The 19254-nt window shown below is 39.7% G+C and overlaps 1 pseudogene; it reads right to left on the bottom strand.

Moving 5' to 3' along the window:
• The window catches only part of LOC149119221 (helicase POLQ-like pseudogene), a 41475-nt pseudogene extending 24095 nt beyond the window's left edge, over positions 1-17380 (bottom strand).
• Between the last annotated feature and the right edge of the window lie 1874 nt (positions 17381-19254).

Here is a 19254-nt window from a genome sequence, read left to right as displayed (position 1 = left end):
TGACTTTACCCATTATTCCACAGCATTGGCCCCAGTTCTGTGTAATTTACTTCTCTTAAAGCACAACCTAGGATTTCTTTGAAGATAATAATTGTCAGACTCTTTGGGTAAGACAGTCCAGCAGTACTATTGCTTCTGGTGGGAGTCTAGGTCCTCCCACTCTATAGCAAATTTCCTTTGGGATTCAGAATGTAAAAGGATGAACAAAAGTTTTCTTGTTAAATACAACATTGTATAGAACTCACTATCCTTGGGTAGACTTGCCAAAAAAGTGTAGGAATTAGGAACAATAAGATGTATGTCAGGACCATATTGTTGCAATTCCTAAGATCTTGGATAGATCCTTATTCTTGAATTTCTGGACTTTTTTTAAAAGATTTTTTTATTTATCTGAGACAGAGAGTGACAGAGAAAGAAAGAGCTCTTCCATCTTTTGTTTCACTTCTCCCCCAGTTGGCCATGATCATTTGGGATTGTTCCAGGCCAAACCCAAGAGTAAAGAATTCAATCTTGGTCTCCCAACATGGGCTCAGGGATTCAAGTACTTGGCCATTTACCACTGCTTTCCCAGGCACACTAGCAGGAATCTGGATCAGAGGTACAGCAGCTGAGACTTGAACTAGCACTCCTAAATGAGATCTAATCTTGCAGGTGGCAGTTTAACCCACTGTACTACAATGCCAGCCCAGTTCCTGGATTTAAAAAAGCCTTTGAAATTAAATTTTATTTGTGATAGAACTTCCATCTGCTGATTTACTCTCCAAATCCATACAATAGTGCAGTCTAGGCTAGTGCAAAGCTAGGAGCTGGGAACTCATCTTAGTCTCCTATATGAGTGGAAAGCACCTGACTACTTGAGCTATTACCTGCTGCCTCTCAGGAATCTGGAATTAGAAACAAAGCTGGAACTTGAACCCAGACACTCCCATATAGCTTGTAGGTACCCCAAGCAGCATATTAACCACTATGCTAAAAGCCTCCCCTGTATTTTTATTTTATTTTATTTTTAATGATTTATTTTATTATTTATTTGAAAGGCAGAATTACAGAGAGGCAGAGAGAGAAGTCTTCCATCTGCTGGTTCACTCCCCAAGTGTCCATAACAGCTGGGACTGGGCCAATCTGGAGCCAGGAGCTTCTTCCAGGTCTCCCACATTGGTACATCTTCTACCTTCCCAGGTCATAGAAGAGAGCTGGATTGGAAGTGGAACAGGTGGGACTCAACCAGCACCCATATGGGATTCCAGCACTGAAGGAGGTTGTTTTACTGGCTACACCACAGCACCGGCCCCAATCCATCTTTTTTAATTCTACTCTTACCGGAATGGAGCTGGCTACTCATCAAACTCAGCCTGTGCTCATACTTCCAAGTTAATTCTGCTCAAGATGCTTGGAGGAATCTCTTCCTGTTCAGGCACCAGTATATTCACAATACAGACATGAGCTGAAACCCTTAAGTTTTAGGGACTTGAGTCTCAATGCTATCCTAGTCCCAGTTTATTGAGTCCCCTAACTTAGATAAAGAGAGCAGGAGATTCTGGTGTATGCAGAAGGGTGGCATTCATGTTTTCACTCTTATTTCCCACGTGAAGAGCTCCAGAAGCCTGTTAGTCTTTCATTTTCCTGATAGTCTTTATATTACATGTTTTATCACAGAGATCTTTCTTTTGGGTATTTAACACTGCTGACATGGCACCAGTACTGAGCATAACTTTACCTTTGCTTCCCACAAAATTTACATGGGATCCTCAGACAAGGTCAGAATCTAGTGGTTTGAAGCCAACTGAAGAGTCCCAAGGCCCTGTCACATGTATTTTTATTCACAAGAAGTTGGCATGACTCAGTCCTACCTGATTCCTTACCTATTTGGGTGAGCATTTCAGTTCCCACTGTCCTTGTTTGCAATAAGCACCTGATTATCCCTCAACTTTTTAGTAGCCTTCCTTGTGATCCTTTGGTGGAGGCCATGGTCACTCACCCATAGCATCTCTCTGTCTCTGTTATCTTCAATAGAATGGGGGCCACAGATAACAGGGCAGAATTCCTCTGTATCTTTTTGCCTTCTTTTTCTTTAGTCACACCTCAGTTGCTAAACACTAAAGAGCACCTCAACTGAGTAGGATTATCATCAATCACTGAGGCTTTCTCCAGATGTATGGGATACTCTGATATACGAAATACATATAAATATTGTGGCCAGTGTTGTGGTGCAATGGATAAAGCCATCACTTACTACACTAGCATCCCATATTGAAGTACTTGGTAGTCTTGGCTGTTCCACTTCTCTTCCAGCTCCCTACTAATGTGCCTGAATCAGTGGACTCTGCCCCAAATACCTGGGGACATCTGCGTAGGAGACCTAGATCAGTTCCAGATTCCTGGCTTCAGGCTGCTGTAGCCTTGACTATTGCAGCCATTTGGAGAGTATTCAGCATATGGAAGATCTCTAACTCTGTTACTCTGCCTTTAAAATAAATAAATAAGTCTTTTTAAAAAAGCCGCTGCACTTTCCTGGACCTCAGATGCCTTCTCAGCATATTGTCTGAGGTGGTCCTTCAGCCTCTGCAAAAAGGTGAGGAGATTCTCTAGGGTGCTGCTGGACCTCTCTCAGCTGAAGCCAATTGATGGGAGGGTGGGTGAGAAGCCACATTACCTTCACATAGAGGACCCTAAATAGTGTCCCAATTTTTCTTATTCCTTGGGTTTTATTTGGATCCCATTTAGAGTATGTCCCTGGCATGGCCTCCTTATTGAGTCTCTTAACTCCTAATTCCAGCTGGTATTTATCATCCACTTCATCTTCAGCTTTCAACAGAGCAGCCAATTTCTCTAAGCAAGGAAGAGAGGAGTCACCAGACTAGGAATATGTGTCCAGGTTGGATTGTGTGGGGAGAAAATTCCTTTGTTAGGTGTATAAATTTCTCTGGCTTTGTGCTTCACCCTAGGTTGTGTATCTTTAAATTACATACTCAGTTATGGAGAGCATGACATCACCATTAAAAAGTCTCCCTTCCACACCAGGAATCTGCCTCAGAGAGGGCAGTCCAGGAATATAGCTGGTTCCTAGTTAATTGACTTTTCCTCATACATTCATATTTTGATTTAAAATAATCACCAGTGATTTTTCCCTGGGTCTCTTTATTAGCAAATCTTAAAATATAAGTTATTTCTAAATAAATAATTCTGTCAAATGTTCTTATGGGTTTCTTACTTTAAGCAAAAGAAAACCCATGATTATCTTTGGGATCATCATTTTTTTCAAGTGTCTTTGACACCTCAAAGTTCCTGGCTCTTTAAAGTAATCCAACAGTTTTTTTCCCTAGTGTCTTTGGCAACAGCAATGTTGGCACAGCCAAACACTCAACCTAGCCATGATCCTCTCCTTTGATTATATGTTATCTTGACATTCTCATGCATTTATTGAGTTGCTTCAATTTCTTTTGTTATCTCATGAAGGAAATGTCAAAAAAACTCATTTTAGATTTGCACTTTAAGATTTAATCTCAACTTGTGTGTATTAGAGGCCACAAAAAGAAGTACAATGGCATGTAAAAATCCCCATGAAAAACAGAAATGAAATACAAGTTTAAGGGAAATAATTTAATCTAGTATTTAAGACATCATTTTGGAAATTTGCATCCCATAACAAAATGCCTCAAGTTCAAATCTCATCTTGGATACCAATGTCAGATTCCTGACCATGTGCACCCTTAGAAGCAACAGGTGATGATTCAAGTTCTTTTTTAGCCAGGCTTAATCCAGCTGTTGTGGTGTTTGGGAAGTGAACAAGCAATTGGGATATTTGTCTCTCTTTCTCTTTTAAAAATATTATATGTATGTATATATATAACTTTATGTCATAAATAGTCCTTTCTCAATACGCACTTCATGGACTTTTTGAAGAATCCTCAGATTAATTGATTTCAAAATTATGTTACACCCCAATAAAATGTTCTTTTTGTTATTTAAAAGGCAGAGAGGTACAGATGTAGGACCAGGTAGAAATCTCCCACTCTCTAGTTCAATGTGTAAATAACCAAACATAGCCAGGATTGGACTAGACCAAAGAAGGAGACTAAAATTCCACCCATCTTCTATAGGGGTAGTAGGAGCTCAAACAATTCATCAACTGTGGCCTTTCAGAGTGCATTACCAAGGGCTGGATCAGAAGCAGAATAGCTGGGTAAGATCTGGCATTCTGATAAGGGTTGCAGGTATTCCACATGATGGCTTAACCTGCTGCATTCTAACATCTGCCCTTTTCTTTCAAGAAATTTGGACATTTTGTCAAAATGTATATAATATTTCACATCATTAGATCAAATATGAGAGTGCTTTACTGTATATTTTCATGAAGACTCCTAAATCAAGTTTTAAACCTCAATATTACACTCAAACACATACACATTGTCAAAATTCACATATACAGTGGTCTGCTAACAGCTCGTCTTCTAAACACACACCACTGCTTCCTCAGATCCATCCAACAATAAACAACTCTATTCCAATAATCCTTTTACATTTCAATGCCCAGCACATATGTATGACTGTTTTGCAAAATTGTGCCACACAATAATGAGGTTTATGTTTCCTTATTTCAGACCATGCTTTCCTCATAGTCATGTCATTTGTGTACAATATTAGGTTTTGTTTTTTAAAATCTGAAAAGAGACTGAATATGCATTTACACTGAAATTTTGTGTGACTTTACCATGTTCATTTCCATACCCATGAACCAAAGCAATCACTATATTTTTAAGATTTATTTGTTTATTTGAAAGTGAGAGTTACCCAGAGAGAGGAGAGGCAGGGAGAGAAAGATAGAGAGGTCTCCCATCTGATGGTTTACTCCCCAATTGGCCACAAAGGCCAGAGCTGTGCCTATCTGAAGCCAGGAGCCAGGAGTTTCTTCCAGGTCTCCCACATAGGTGCAGGGGCTGAAAGACTTGGACCATCTTCTACTACTTTCTCAGGCCATAGCAGAGAGCTGGATCAGAAGTGGAGCAGCTGGGTCTTGAACCGGTGCCCATGTGGGATGCTGGTGCTTCAGGCCAGGGCATTAACCTGCTGTGCCACAGCACCGGCCTTCCAAAGCAATCACTCTTGACAAGTTTACATAAAGCACATAGTTATTTCAAACCTGATGTAATCTTTAGTCTACTTCAGAGTAACTCAGGAGTAACTAAGGATGAGGTAAATGTTTCAAGCCAGGTAACTGTAGGCAACACATGGAAGGCAAGAAAGGCATATTATTATACCCTCTATTAGCTCAAGGCACAGTGCAGGACAATAAGAGGATTTATTTAACTGGTAGCCATGGGCTCTCACTCTATGTCTTTTCACTAAATCATTTTAATTCCAATAATAATATCATTTTAGATACTCAAGCAGAAATAGAGTCCATAATCCAAATCATGATGAGAACTGATGGAGGAAATTAAGCAAGATGTTCACACATAAAGTAAACTACTATTATAAATACCAGGAAGGAAAGTTTAGAGTGTAAAAGAACAATAATAGCATTAACAATAGCAAAAAAGAGAAAAAGGGGACATGTCATCTATATCTATAGAAAGAGAAAGAGAAAGAAAACAAGGATGACAATGAAGTAAATAATAAGAAGTGAACTATAAATTCAGGGCCATGTATGCAACTATGTGTGGCAAAATTATGAAAACCTATAAAAGAAAATAAAGAAAATCTAAATAAATGGAATAGATGCTTTCTTAATGACTGACAGACAGAATATTATTAAGATATCCCTTCTTCCCATTTGGAACAACAGATTCAGTACAATCTAATAAAAATCTAATCAATTGTCACATCCATTACATCACATACCTGTTTTTAATGATGAGGACACTTAAAATCTAATCTCTTTGTTATTTGCCATAGTAGAGTATATTGTGATTAAATATTGCCACCATGTTGTATGCCAAAGAAATTTGCTGTTCTTTGACCAAAATGGCCTCAGATTTCCTCTGTATGTCTTTATATTTCAGTGGTTTTCCAGGAGACAACAAAAAGCTGGATCTCAATTTTAATTTTCATGTGTCAGTCTCTACCTTTTAAATGATTTATTTAGACAATGCATATTTTAAATATTTTGATAGAGTATAATTAATATGTAATTGAATGATAGAGAGTCAGAGACAGAGGGAGAGAAAGGCTATCTCCTTGGTACATTCTCCAAGTAGTCACCATGGCCAGGGCTGCTAAGAACTCCATCTAAGTTTCCTATATAGGTTATGGGGGCCCAAGGACTTAGACCATGTTCCCAGGGAACTGGATCAGAAGCTGAGCACCAGGACTCAAGCTGGTGTTCAGATATCAGATACTGGAATCAAAGTTAGTTATCCACAATTCCAGCCTTCTGTTTTTAATTTGTTTTATTCATTTATCTTATTTATAAAGGGCAGACACACAGTAAGCAAGAGACAGTGATCTACCATCTTCTGTTTTACTCTTCAGATGCCTGCAAGATCTGGAGATGACCCTGGCCAGAATGGAGGAACTTAATGTATATTCCAGATCATGTTAGCAAAGACCTGAGTACTTGAGTCATCTGCTTTCTTCCAGTGTATGCAGTAGTGGAAACCTGGAATTTGGGGCAGAGCCAGGACTCAAGTACAAGCACGCCAATATGAGAGGAGGGCATTCAAACTGGCCTCCTTACCACTATATGAAATGCCCACACTTTCCTTATTTTAATTGAGGATTCTGGAGGAGTCCATTTTCTGTCTTTGGTTAAGATACCAAGGAGGGGCTAGTCATGTAGTATAGCAAGTAAAGCCCCTGCCTGCAGTGCTGGGATTTCATATGGGCATGGGTTTGAGTCCCTGCTCCTCTACTCCCCATCCAGCTCTCTCCAGTGTTGGCAAGTCACAAATAGAGTCACTTACAGTGGCCTGGGAAAGCAGTAGAAGATGGCCCAAGTCGTTAGGCCCCTTCACCCATATGGGAGACCCAGAAGAAGCTCCTGGTTCCTGGCTTTTGATGAGCCCAGGCTGTTTGTGGAGTGAACCAGTGGATAGAAGACTTCTCTTTCTCTCTCTGCCCTCTCTGTTACTGCCTTTCAAATAAATAAATAAAAATAAAAATAAAAAAGAGGAATAAAATTCCCAATTGGCTACAACAGCCAGAGGTGTGCCAATCTGAAGCCAGGAGCCAGGAGTTTATTCCAGATCTCCCATGCTGGTACAGGGGCCCAAGGACTTGGGCCACCTTCTACTGCTTTCCCAGGCCATAGCAGAGAGCTGGATCAGAAGTGGAGCAGCTGGGACTTGAACTGGTGCCCATATGGGATGCTGGCACTGCAGGTGGTGGGTTTACTCACTACATCACAGTACTGAGCCAACATGGATTCCTTATATAATATTAGATTTGAACACATATACGCAACAGGATTTGAACAAACCAGAGAACTCTCTTTTATATACCTTTTTCTTTATGTTTAGGTCTTACCAGCTGCTCTCTTCCAGTGCTTTTTCTCCCTTTCTTCCAGCTCTTTTTACAGAACATCATATTGTGAACTACAGGCACCATACTGTGTTATGAAACTCTGGAACTGGTTACTTCTGTCTCACTTTGTTTTGGTGATTGCTATTCAAACTCCTTCTACACAGAGCCCTCACTCTTCCCAGTCTCTAGTAATCATAATTCTTTTTTTTATGTATTTGAAAGGCAGAATTTTAGAGAGAGAGAGATAAAGAGAGAGGGAAAGAGAGATCTTCCATCTGCTGGTTCACTCCCCAAAAGGCTATAAAGGCCAAGACTGGGCCATATTGAAGTCAGGAGTCAGGAGCTTTATCTGGTCTCCTACATAGGTGCAGGGTCCCAAATATGTTGATCTTTTTCCACTGCCTTCCCAAACCATCAGCAGGGAGCTGGATCAAAAGTGGAATAGCCAGAGGGCTGGTGCTGTGACATACTGGGTAAAGATTTTGCCTGCAGTGCCAGCATCCCATATGGGCACCTGTTTGAGACCTAGCTGCTCCTCTTCTGATCCAGCTCTCTGCTGATGGCCTGGGAAAGCAGTGGAAGATTGCCCAAGTCCTTGGGCCTCTGCAACCACATGGGAGACCCAAAAGAAGATCCTAGCTTCAGATTGACCCAGCTCCTACCATTGTGGCCATTCTGGAAATAAACCAGTGGATGGAAGACACCTCTCTTTCTTTCTGTGTGTGTGTGTGTGTGTGTGTGTGTGCACGCATATGTCTCCCTCTGCCTTTCAAATAAATAAATAAATCTTTTTTTAAAAAAAGTAAAGTGGAATATCCAGGATTTGAATTAGTGTCCATGTGGGATGCTGGTGCTACAGGCAATGGCTTAAACTCAAGGTGCATATAGTATCAACTACATTATCCTGCATTTTGATCCATTATTGTTTAATGTAGAGAACTTTTTTTTTTCTGTACCTGGCTTATTTCCATTAATTTAATGATCTCCAGTTCCACTCATTTTGCAGTAAACAATATTTCATTCTTTTATGGCTGAACTATCTTAGCTGTTCTCAGCCGTGTTTAGTCAACACTTAATAGTTCTTTTGATATGCTGATTTTGTTTTCTTTTTACCCTGGAATAGAGTAGCTATATGTTATAGTAGATTGATTCTTAGGTTTTTTTTTTTTTCTCTTTTACAAAGGACCATACTGTTTTCCATAATTCCTGTATTAATTTCCATTCCCATTAACAATATATAATGACTTTTAAAAATCTGCATTATTACTAGCCCCCACCTCCCCCCCACTTTTTTTTTTCTTTTTGGAGTAAGATGATATTCCTGTGTGTGTGTGTGTGTGTGTGTGTGTGTGTTTTAAGATTTTATTTATTTATTTGAGAGATGGAGTTTTAGACAGAGAGAGGGAGAAACAGAGAGAAAGGTATTCCATCCACTAGTTCACCCCCCAAATGGTGACAATGGCTGAGGCTGGACTGATCTGAGGCCAGGAGCCAGGAGTTTCTTCCAGATCTCCCACATGGGTACAGGGGCCCAAGGACATAGGCCATCTTCCACTGCTTTCCCAAGCCATAGTAGAGAGCTGGATTGGAAGAGCAGCAGCCAGGACTAGAACCCATGCCCATCTGAGATGCTGGCACTGCAGATGGAGGCTTGGCCCACTACACCAGGGTACCCTCAGTATATTTTGGTAGGCATTTCCTTTATGACTAGTGATACTGAGCATTTTTCAACATACTTATTGACCATTTATTTGTATTTCTTCTGAGAAATATCTATTCAAGCTCTTTCCTAACTCTTAACTGTATTTGGATGTTCTTAACTCTCCATATATTTCTCCCAGCAGGTTGTGGTGCAGACTATCCTAAAGTATATACTCAGGCAGATAATTTCATTCGACATGTGTACTTTAAGCTACTCAAAGTAGTCCTAATTTTCATATTTTTTAAAGATTTATTTGTTTATTTGGAAGGCAGAGTTACAGAGAGGCAGAGAGAGAGATATCTTCATCCTAGTCCCTTACCCAAGTGGCTGCAATGGCCAGAACTGAGCTGATCCAAATGCAGGAGCCAGGACCTTCCTCTGGGTCCCCCACATGGGTGTAGGGGCCCAAGGACTTTGACCACCCTCCTCTGCTTTCCCAGGCACATTATCAGTGAGCTTGATTGGAAATGGAGCATCGAGGACTTGAACTGGTGCCCATATGGGATGCCAGAACTACAGGCAGTTGCTTTAATCCCTGAGCCACAGAGCTGGCCCCTTAATTCAGTTATTAAATGTATCAATACTGTCAAGTATTGTCTAAGCTGAAGACTATTCTCTAGACTTTGCCTTACTGAATCTTTGCCATATTTTGAACCATGATATTTAAGTAGAAAGATTTCAGCATTGGTAGAAACCTGGAATCAAGAGCTATACCTGTAAATCAAATCAAGGCACTCTGTAATATGATTAGGTTATCTTGACTGACATCATAAGCAAAAGGCTAAATTCCTGTCTCTGATTTAAACTGCTTTTCTCAACTGCTGTACATGATCTTCTGCTGAAAATTCTTTTCTCTTTGTCATGATACCATTGATGGTTTCTTTTTCTCTTTGAATTCTTCTATTTCTCATCACTCATGCAAGTATCCCATGTGATCTCTCATTCATAAATTTCTGTAATTGTCCTTAATGAATCTGACCCTTTGTACTCTGAAAATCCTGTTTCCCTTCATCATGGGCCTCTTTCACAGCCTTCAGACTATAGTCTCTACTTCTTGTTGGATGTTTCTTTGTAGCTATGCAATTTGCAACTCAAGATCAACAAATGTAAAACTAAAACTACATCAGGCTGGTGCCACGGCTCACTAGGCCAATCCTCTGCCTGCAGCGCTAGTATTCTGGGTTCTAGTCCTGGTTACTCCTCTTCCAGTCCAGCTCTCTTCTGTGGCCCAGGAGTGCAGTGGTGGATGGCCCAAGTGCTTGGGCCCTGCACCCGCATGGGAGACCAAGAGGGAGCACCTGGCTCCTGGCTTTGGATCAGTGCAGCACACCAGCTATAGTGGCCATTTTGGGAGTGAACCAATGGAAGGAAGACCTTTCTCTCTGTCTTTCTCTCACTGTCTAACTCTGCCTGTCAAAAATGAACACTCAAAAACCCAAAAAAAACTACATCATTCATTTCTTCATTTACTTGTTTAAGGCGTTACTATGAGCAAGCCTTTGTCAAATCACAAAATAGAATATTTTTCCTGGTCTCCTGAAACTTTCTCATGCTTAATTTCATCTGGTGTCAAATGTTGCTACTTTCATTTCTGTTTCTGTTTTTCAATCTTTATTTCAATGTTTGTATGCAGTGTAGAAAAGAAGAGGTGCTATTCACTGAATCTTTTTTTTTTTTTTTGACAGGCAGGATTAGTGAGAGAGAGCTAGAGTGAGAGAGAGAGAGAGAGAGAGAGAGAGAGAGAGAGAGAGAGAAAGACAAAGAGAAAGGTCTTCCTTTTCCATTGGTTCACCCCCCCAAGTGGCCCCAAGGCCAGTGCATTGTGGCCGGGTGCAGCCGGCATGCTGTGTTGATCTGAAGCCAGGAGCTAGGTGCTTCCTCCTGGTCTCCCATGTGGGTGCAGGGCCCAAGACCTGGGCCATCTTCCATTGCCTTCCCAGGCAACAGCAGAGAGCTGGACTGGAAGAGCAGCAATGAGGACAGAACCAGTGCTCCAACTGGAACTAGAACCTGGGGTGCCGGCACCACAGGCAGAGGATTAGCCTAGTGAGCCACAGTTCTGGCCCCAGCCACCCAGGCTTTACTTGTAACAATTTAAATTCATAGTCATAGCTTTATATCATGACATAAACTCTGAGATGATTGTTATTTCTAGTTAAAAATCAAAATAAATTAAACTGTTCAGTTAGAGTACTATTCTTTACCCATAATAACTTTCTCAGTGTTCCAAATAGGCTAACTTCTGCTAGCTAAGCAAATTGCTAAGGCCAGCCCACATTGAATCTGCATTAGGTTCTACCTCAAAGGTAGGAATAGAGAAGACATTTTGGACACCACAAATATACAACTAATGTCATTGCTTGGTTCAATATGCTAAATCTATTTTCTAATTTCCTTTGTGATTTCTCCTTTCATTCATAGATTATTTAGAAGTCTGTTATTTCTTTTTTCAAATTTATTTAATAATTTTTTTTTCAAATTTATTTAATAAATATAAATTTTCAAAGTATGACTTTTGGATTACAGTGGATTTTCACCATATAACCTCCCTCCCACCCTCAACCATCCCATCTCCCAATCCCTCTCCCATCCCATTCTTCATCAAGATTCATTTTTAATTATCTTTATATACTTAAGATCAACTTAGTATATACTAAGGAAATATTTCAACAGTTTGCACCCATACAGAAACAAAAAGTATAAAGTACTGTTTGAATAGTAGTTTTACCATTAATTTGCATAGTACAACACATTAAGGACAGAAATGCTTCATGGGAAGTAGGTGCACAGAGACTCCCATTGTTGATTTAACAATTGACACTCTTATTTATGATATCAGTAATCACCCGAGGCTCTTATCATGAGCTGCCAAGGCTATGGAAGCCTCTTGAGTTCACCAACTCCGTTCTTATTTAGACAAGGCCATATTGAAAGTGGAAGTTCTCTCCTTAAATATTGGGATCCTACTGGATTTCTTTTCTTCTGTTTCTGTTTGCAAAAAATTGCAAATTGTTTTTATACTGCAATATCAAAATAATTCCATCTGAATGAGAGTTAAAAGTTTAATGTATTGTGTTTTGGTGATCCTCAAATATGTACATACTTAATATCTAAACATTAAAAATACTTCAGATGGGCACCACCCATTAGTTATCAATTTTCATGTTTATGCCACATTAACCATATTCACATTTTATCCAACTCATATTTTTAAGTACAAAAATGATATGAAGGAATCTCACTTATCTTCACAAATCAAAGGATAAACTATGTTAGCTTAATTCTCAACACTAATAGGAAAAATTATGCATGTAATAAAAAGACAAAGCTAACAGTGTAAGATTGTGGGTTTTTAGTTTAGTGGTCCAAAAACTTGTGGGCCCACAACAATCTCCTGGGAGTTGTTAAAACACAGATTGGACTGGTGCTCTAGTGTAGTGTGCTAAGCCTTGTTAGGGTCGACCGCCCGAAAAATGTCACCAAGAGGCATCTCTTATGCAAACAGCAAGGGGAAGCTTTATTGATTATCTAGCATGCTGGGGCTGTCTGATCATCATGAGCAGAGCAGCCCTGAATAACCAAAGGTTAGGGTTTATAAAGGCAAAAACCGCAAAATTGGGAGGGGGGAGAGAATACACAGTTGCTAAGCGGTTGCTAATATCTTACAATCAGCAATTATGATCTTAAGACATAGACAAATCACATTTTCATTATTAGCTCAGGTAACCCAGGTGTAACCTTTTTATTTTTAAGCTTGAGCAATCATGCTAGGGGGGTTTTGTGCATTGCCAAGGGTGATGTAGTGCACTGCTATTGTCCGACTATTTGAGATCATAGTTTCAGACCAGAGTCTCACAGTGGGGGGGGGGGGTTGCTTTCCCAGAATGCAGTTTCAAGTGCTCCAAAATGGAGTCCTTATTGTCAAGGTGCTACTTTACTCTGTCTTATTTTCACAGCTGCACCAGGAAGGTTTAAACCTGTAAGCTTAAGCTTAACTTTTTACACCCACACATATACAATTTTAACTCTTCAGCCTCTGCTTGCAGCAACAGCATGTCATATGGGCACCATCCATGTTTTGGCTGCTCCTCTTTCAATCTAGCCTCTGCTATGGCCAGGGAAAACAGTAGGCTCAGATTCATGGGCCACTGTTCCATTTGGGAGACCTAGAGGAAGCTCCTGGCTCCTGTCTTCAAATCAGCATAGTTCTGGCCATTGGGGCATGTTGAAGGGTGAACTAGTAGATGGAAGACCTTTTTCTCTTTCTCTTCCTCTATGCCTGTAACTTTACCTCTCAAATAAACAAATAAATCTTTTTAAAAAATAAAGAAGAAAAAGAGATACCAGATTCCACAACAGAGTTCTGAATGACAGGATTGCACAGGGCCTAACAATGCATTGCAGCATTTCATTTCCATGAGAGGCCAGTGCTGCAGTCCAGGAGCCACAACTTGAGAATTACTGCTTTAGCTTTCTGAAAAGTAGCACAAGTATTTCTGCTTTAAATTGTTCATATTATTAAGCATCTCACAAGTAAAAAAGGAACTGGAAAGCTTTTATTTACTAAAGTCTTTACTTAGAAATACCAATGTAATTACTGGCAGTTATTACCAACATCTAATTTGGCATGTCCTTGACAAAGATAATGAATCTTGATGTGAATGGAAGGGGAGAGGGGGTGGGAAAGGGGAGGGTTGTGGGTGGGAGGGAGGGTATGGGGGGGCAGCCATTGTAATCCATAAGTCGTACTTTGGAAATTTATATTCATTAAATAAAAGTTAAAAAAAAGAATATAACTTGCAAGACAATTACCCTATTTCATGATGAATAACTAAGGCTGAGCATGCCAAAGCTAAATTACAGGACCATAATTCACTAGGAGGCTTACAGTCTAGTAGTTGAGAACATACCAGAATGTGCCTGGCACAGTGTCAGCTACATAAGAAAAAGATGAATTAGACAGAGGCCTGTACTCAGATGTTCATTCTGGCAGGAAATGCAGCTTAAAAAAATAAGGCACAAAAGAAAAGCAGATGGAAGAAAGGTCACATCTACTTCAAGGTCAGTAAACACCATTAGTGATTAAACCATGAATCTTACTATTCATAATTTATTAGATTCTTTTTTGACTTTTGATTCCAGTAGTCTTATTTCTTAAACCTGATGGTCTTTTCTGAGATAAGAACCCGTATTTGCAAAGTTCATAAGATTCTGAAAGGAGTTCTAGAAATACTTAAAAATGACAAGTTGATGGGCTGATCTTCCAGTCCATCTTGTTTATCTGACACATACTTGGGTGTGGGCATTTGTGGTTAAGAAGTTGTGTACCCCTGAGGTTGACACCTGTCTCTGGCTCCCAACTCCAGCTTCCTGTAAGCATTAGGGACAGCCCAAGCAATCCAGTCTGTTATCTACATAAGAGATTTGCATTGAGTTCTTGGCACCCAGCTGCAGCTAGTTCACTTATTTGTGGACCTCTGGGAAGTGACTCAGTGGATACAAGACTTCTCTTTCTGAAATAAATCAAAAAGAAATGTATTTGAAATGGGAGGGTACTTCAGAAAATTCATAAAAATGGAATTAAAAGGCAAATTTAGTTTGATGCACAAACTTTGAAGTCCATGCCTCTTTTTAGTAATATACATTGTCCAAACTTTCTGAACTGCCCTCTTATAAACAAGGGCCAATTTTTTTGAAAAACATAATATTCTTATTACTACTACCTTTCCTCACTTAAATATTTCCAATTTTAGTATATGTGTTGCCACAGTAAGTACTGCACTGAAACCTTAACTACAGTTGTCTTTAAGGGTGTCTAGTTAGGGTGTCAGCATTATGTGGCATAGCAGGTAAAACCTCTGCCTACAGTGCTAATAGCCCATATGAGCATCAGTTTGAGTCTTGGCTGTTCCATTTCTATTGCAGCTTTCTGATAATGTGCACGGGAAAGCAATGGGATATTGCTGAAGTCCTTGGGCCCCTGAACCCATGTTGCAGACCCTGATGAAGCTCCTGGCTTCTGAATTCAGCCTGGCCCAGCTCTGACTGTCACAGCCATTTGGGGAGTTAACCATCAGATGGAAGATTCATTTCTGCCTTTCCCTACCCCTCCTTGTAACTCTGCCTTTCAAGTAAAAATAAAATTAAATCTTAAAAAAGGAAATTTAGTTAGTTTGTTTTTAACTTGAAAGGTAGAGACTGAAACATCTTGTATCCAGTGGCTCATTCCCCAAATGTCCACAATAGTCTAGGCTAGGCCAGGTTGAAATCAGAAATAAGGAACCCAATCCAGATCTACCAGTACTTGGGCCACCACTTGCTCCTTCCCAGGTTGTACATTAGTAGGAAATGAAACTGGAAGTGGAGCTGGTACTTATACCCAGGCACTGAAATATAGGATGTGGGTTTCTCAAGTGGCATCTTTTTATTTTAAAGATTTTATTTATTTGAAAGAGTTACAGAAAGAGGTAGAGACAGAGAGAGTGAGGAACCCATCCACTGGTTCATTCCCCAAATGGCCATAACCACCAGGGCTAGGCCAGATCAAAGCCAGGCACCAGAAGCCTCTTCTAGGTCTCCCATGTGGGTACAGGGGTGCAAGCACTTGTGCAAACCTCCACTGCTTTCCCAGGCACATCAGCAGGGAACTGGATTGGAAATGGAGAGTCCATACTTGAATCACACCCATATGGAATTCTGGCACCACAAGCTGGAGATTTAACCCACTATACTACAGCACTGGCCCCATCAAGTGGAATCTTAAGTGTTGTGTCACTCACCTCAAATATGTTTATTTTAATATATGGTATTCCTGACTTCACTCAAGACATGAGTGTTCAAAAGAATTTCAACAACTTTTTGATAGAGAAGACAGAGACAGTCACAGAAGCACCAGTTTTCAAAAGTGTGGAAGAGCTAAATAATCAGAAAACAACAGGAGTGGAGGATCAAGAAGTTGAGAAAGGAGTTTCAAGAATGATGCCGTCAATAGCATTGGGTATCTAATTGAGAAATCTGACAAAAAATGCTATAAAAAAAACTCATTTAGGTGCCCTGGTCATTATATCCTAAGAGCACAGAACCCATAACTGGATTAAGCTGGAGAATTATTTGAGATGAGGAATGAGAGACAGCAATGATAACTGGTTTGGGAAGTGTGACTGTTGAGGGGAGTCACAGGGAGGGTTTTAGTACTAGCAGGACATTTATGGAAGGCTGAGAGACAATTGCTCTTTTGATTTGTCTTCAAGAAATATGACCTTGAAAGTCTTTGTTTCTGTTGATGTATACTAATACTATGATAGCAATCAGAAATCTTTTCATTCCAGCAAAAAGTACTACCATATAGCTTCTCAATTCCTTTGAACTGAACATAAAGGTCTCATTTTGCTGAGTAATGAATAGAAAGGACCAAGGTTATCTGATGATGATTCAGTTGTTTTCTTAGCAACATTAATTTCTTCAGATAGGAGAGTCTCTTTCAGCTGTTATTTCTAGAAAATACTGGTATTTGGGTCTTGACATTTCCAGTCATGGCACATTTTAGATGATCTTTAATACTTTTTCTCCTATTCTTATCTGAATTTGTTCTGACTTTAGGAGAGAATTAATCATTTTGCTGGGGTTGATTCTATGTGATTAAGGGACAATTCTTCATTTCCAGTCTTGAGACAGGTTACATTCCTATCCCTTTCTTTAGGTCACTGACCACCAAAATCATTTGAAGAGTTCTGCAAATTATCAAAGTATAAAACCTGTGCGGGAGGCATATGTGACAAAAAACCAGTTCCATTTTTAACAGGGATATCTTTAGGTCTATTCTGGTTCTTTGTGTGCTCATCAGTTTTTAATTCAGTAAAGTTGTCCACAGTGGGGATGCTGTTTGTTTTCATTACTTTCTTAACAAAGATCACCAATGGCAAAGTCTGTAATGTGTTTTCTATGTTCAGGAATTTCCATATATTTTTGTTCCAGGTTGTCAACATGACCTAAAAAGTTTTCAGTAAAGCTGTCATAATCACCAAACATGTCTTCACTGTCATTATGCTCAGTCAGTTGCATAACCCACAGTTTTCCACCTCTGGCGCTGGGCCACCATCTCCTTCTCCCCCTTATTATCACCTGCCTTGAGCTCCACAGCTGGGTGGCAAAAATGATTGGACCATTTCTATTTCAGACAGACACCTGCCTGTGGATGTGGGAACCACCTTTATCCATGACATGGGTTGAAAGATCTGCCACTTTGTCAGCCCTAATGACCCAGCTGCCATGCTCAAGAGGACAGTGGAAGGTGGGGTGGAGGTAGTTACAGGGGCACACTGTGCCAGAATCTCCAACCAACATTGATAAAACACCTCAAGTTAATGCCCGGGTACATCAGACAGGGCACAAGCATAGGTGCCCAGCCTTTCCTCATCCAATCAGGTCTGGATTTCTTTTTTATTATCAATTTGTAACTAATTCCATGTGATTAGGTAGAATAATTTGTGATTTTAGTCTTATTTATGGGTCAGCATATGTGCTTTGTGTGTGTTCCACAGGGTGGTCTAAAAATATTAATTAGGTCAACATTTTGTCACTCACATTTATGATTGATTCATCTTTTTATCAATTATTTCATATATTATTATAAACTGAGTATCAATTATCAGATAATATTTTATTTTTTAAATGTCTTTTCTTCTGTGAATTCTGTCCCGTGTCCTTTGAGGTTGTTTTTAGGCATACTGACATAATTATGCTATCATCATGAAATATTATTTATTATGATAAAAAGTCTCTTAATACCTCTGGTCTTCTATTTCTTCTTGATACTTTGCTGCTAAATAAGGCACCCAATTGAGCTTTTTATGATTGGTGTTTTTATTGTGTATCCTTTTAAATTTAATTTATTGATTTGGGAGGGAGAGAAGACATATACACTTCCACACAGATATAGGTAGGTAGGTAGGTAGATAGATAGAAATAGGGAGGCAGAGAGAAGTCTTGCTTATGGGTTTAGTTCCCAGATAACTGCAATGTATGGGAATATGGCTGGGGCTGGGTTTGCCTCAATCCATGAGCTGGGAGTTCAATCAGCATCTTTCCTGTGTGTGGCAAGAACCTAATTCCTTGAGCCATCCTCACAGATTACTAGGTTATTCACATGCAGGAAGTGGGAATCAGGAACTAGAGTGGGCATCAAACCTAAGTACTCCAGTGTGATTCATAGGCATCTTAACTGATACCCTAAATTCTATGTTAAATGTGTACATCCATAAAACATTTTAAATATTTAATTGTAGTGCTCCTATTGATTGTTTCACTCAGTGTCATAGACTAAGGAGAGTACCTCCTCAACACTGTATTTGGATATATTAAACTCCATGTGTCTGCATTTGGAAGTAGACCTTCAAATGGATAATTAAGGTTGAGATTCTATAGGTGGGCCTTAATCCCATTCAACTTGGTCTTTGTTGGGGAGAAACTAGTGATGAGAGCATACAAAGAAGAGGCCATGTGAGGACATTGTGAGAAGTTGGCTGTTCTTAAATGGAAAAGACCTCAGAAAAAACTAAATCTGCAAGCACCTTTTTTTTTTTAATTTAAAGATCTATTTATTTCAAAGTCAGAGTTAAACAGAGAGAAGGAGAGGCAGAGATAGGTCTTCTGGCTGCTGGTTCACTACAAGTTGGCCACAATGGCTGGAGCTGCACTGATCTGAAGCCAGGAGCCAGAATCTTCTTCCGGGTCTCTCAAGTAGGTACAGGGTCTCAAGGACTTGGACTATCTTCATTTTCTAACTGCTTTCCCAGGCCATAGAAGATGGATGGGAAGTGGAGCAACCAGAACTCTAATTGGTGCCCATATGGAATGCCCACACTGCAGATGGCAGCTTTACCCACTAAGCCACAGTGCCAACCCCAGCATCTCGTTCTTAAACCATCATTCTACAGAATCATGAGAAAATAAATATCTGTTAAGTTGCCCTCTTTATAGGATAGTATTATAACATCTCTGTTAAATGAATACACTACTTTGTTGCATTAATTTACTTTGATGCATAATACTGATATGCTTTAATTTGTTACTCATGGCTTTAAAAATTACAT

The sequence above is a fragment of the Oryctolagus cuniculus genome, chromosome Y (assembly GCF_051225735.1).
Source record: "Oryctolagus cuniculus isolate XC-2025 breed Fujian yellow rabbit chromosome Y, ASM5122573v1, whole genome shotgun sequence".
NCBI lineage: Eukaryota > Metazoa > Chordata > Mammalia > Lagomorpha > Leporidae > Oryctolagus > Oryctolagus cuniculus.
The sequence above is the reverse complement of the archived record's forward strand: the minus strand, read 5'-3'. Positions and strand labels throughout refer to the sequence as shown.